A 3182-nucleotide genomic window follows, 5' to 3' on the forward strand; every position below is an offset into this window, starting at 1 on the left:
TTTAGAGAAGTTGTATTTGCATAGTATATAGGAGGATTTATACTTTTAAAATTTGCACCTCATTAATATTTATCAGTTCACTCTATTGTATTTTGATATGAAAAAAAAAAAAATTGAAATGAAAAACTAATAAATTTTTTTATTTAAGTTATGAATTTTTTTTAGTGAATGTTTTTTTGCCACAAAATTAATAGTAAGCATGTGTCAAGTTATTCTTTACAGTAATAATTATTGCATTACTGAAAAATTTAACAACTTATACTTTATAATTTAATATCAATTTTATTTTATTTTAATGAAAACAATCATAATTATGAATTTAATTAAAAAAAATTGAGTTTATTTATAAGAATATATTCATTGAAAAGATAATAATGTAAGAAATTTTTTTTTATTTATTACCTTATTTAGCTAGATGCTTTTTGGAGGAAAAATTAAGAGAATTTTTATTCTCTTAGTAGTAGGGGGAATTGTGTTTTTTATAAAAATATTTTAACTACATCAATTTTTTTTTTTTAAAAAAAAAAATTCGCCACGAAGTTAATAATAGAAGATACAATTTTTATGTATAGATTATTTTAAATGGAAAAGTAGTTTAATAAATAAAAATCTAATTTGTTTCCATATATAAGTTTGAGCACTTTGGAGGGAAAACTTTAGAGAAGTTGTATTTGCATAGTATATAGGAGGATTTATATTTTTAAAATTTGCACCTCATTAATATTTATCAGTTCACTTTATTGTATTTTGATATGAAATAAAAAAAAAAAAATTGAAATGGAAAACTAATAAAAAATTTTATTTAAGTTATGAATTTTTTTTAGTGAATGTTTTTTTGCCACAAAATTAATAGTAAGCATGTGTCAAGTTATTCTCTACAGTAATAATTATTGTATTACTGAAACATTTAACAACTTATACTTTATAATTTAATATCAATTTTATTTTATTTTATTTTAATGAAAAAATCATAATTATGAATTTAATTAAAAAAAATTGAGTTTATTTATAAGAATATATTCATTGAAAAGATAATAATGTAAGAAAGAAAATTTTATTTATTACCTTATTTAGCTATATGCTTTTTGGAGGGAAAATTAAGAGAATTTTTATTCTCTTAGTAGTAGGGGGATGATTAACACAAGTTAAAGACAGTTTAATGGATGAGTTTCAGATCATGGTGCCGGAATGCTGTCTAAGTTTTCTTTTGAGCAATGGTCTCATAATAGGTTTATCGTGAGATCGATTTACTAATAAAATGACATAAAAAGTAATTGAACGAGCACAAATGATATACACGCGATCAAGCACAAAATGAGTATAAAATTTAACATAATTAATTTTTTATTTATTTTTAAAACGATATACCTATGAATCCTATGATCAATCACAAAATGAGTATAAAATTTAAGGTAATTATTATTTTTTTAAACGATATACCTATGATCAATCACAAAATGAGTACAACAACATCAGAGCCTTAATCCCAAAATGATTTGGGGTCGGCTGACATGAATCATCCTTTAGAACTGTCCATGAGTGAACGCACACCTCAAAAATGCGTATAATATACTCCCTCCGTCCGGTCTTCGTTTCCCTATTTAGATGTCTCATTTATCTGTTTACTTTTTTGTATTAGGAATATTTTTTAATTTAATTATCCATATAACATATTGTTCACTTGTCATTCTCTAACGCTATAGGGGGCGTTCGGTAAAGGGTAATAAGGAGAGGTAAAGGGAATGGTTGTTGATGTTTGTTTGACACTTTTTTGTTTCCCTTTCCCCCATTTCCACAATGACTTCGCCTCATTTCCACCTAGTTTGATACCCCTAACTCCCCAAGGGTAATTAATACCCTTTCTCTTCTCTCTCCATACACAACCACTTCACCACCTATACCACCAACCAATTACTACCGCCGACACCCATTGCAACCCATCACGTCGATACCATCATCGGCGGTGTCGCCGACGTTCCCTCCCCCTATCGTCAGCGTCGGCACAACTATCCTTCTCCATCCCGACCACCTTTAAACACCATTTTCAACCTGCCAAGACCACCACTTTCACCTAATAAAATCCCTCCCCACCCTCCAAAACACTAGATCTGGTGTTTTGGAGGGTGGGGAAGAAGGTTTCGTGGGTGGTGGAGGTTGGTTTCAGGTTTGGGGGTTAAGGGGTGTATGGCAGTGTGGGATGCTGGGGTTGGCAATACGACGGTGAGGCGGCTACTGGGCGACGGCGGAAAATTTCCTGGTGGTGGTGGTGGTGGTGGTGGTGGCGTAGGATAAAGTGATTTATGGTGTTGATGGTGGTAGATATGGTGGAAGTTGGCGTAGGATAAAATATGAACCAAACAACTAATATAATCTAAGGGTAACTCATACTTTTCCCCTTATTTCCCTTTCTTGTTTCCATTCCCTTTCCCTTTCCAAACTCCCCCTCCGTATCCAACTATCCACTATGGTTTCCTCCCATCTTTGTTGTATTTATGCTAAAACCCAAGGTTAACAAATGATCGAGACGGAAATAATATACTTTTATCCAGCTGCAATAATGATGTGCGCAAGAGTAGGCCCAACTTCCCTGAGCCCAAATCGACGTATGTAAAATTCATTGGGCTAGTAACTATAGTGGCCCTTCACCAATAGTTTCAGACTTTCAGGTGTGGACTTACAACCTTTCTTCTCTTATGGCCCATAACGTAGAGTCCGTTTTCCAAGATTGACTCCGTACTACTAGATCTAGTTATATACTTCTACCAATCGTCAATTTCCAAACATGTGTTTTAATCAAATATAAGTAAATAATCGGGATAAATGAAGTAGTTATAAAAAACATGCCTCTTTTACTTTTTTTGCTATTTTTCAATAATTATTGTGTGAGACAGTGTCACAATGTTAGACGATCAGTTAGAGTACAAAATCGATCTTCAGACTCTAACCATTAGCTTAAACTTGTGGTTAAGATGGTTTCTTGACATGGTATCAGAGTACATGGCTAAAGACCTAGGTATGATGATTAACTGAACCAAAGTCAACCAGCTGGGCGAGGCTTTGCGTACCTCTTACGTGGTCCCCTGAGCTTGTTTGCAGTAGGATAAAGAGTTCATCCGTTGATGGCCCAGTCTGGTTTAAAGTGGGCTAACATGTGAGAGGGAGTGTGATGAAACTCAAGTCCG

Source organism: Silene latifolia, chromosome X, assembly GCF_048544455.1.
Source record: "Silene latifolia isolate original U9 population chromosome X, ASM4854445v1, whole genome shotgun sequence".
Lineage (NCBI taxonomy): Eukaryota > Viridiplantae > Streptophyta > Magnoliopsida > Caryophyllales > Caryophyllaceae > Silene > Silene latifolia.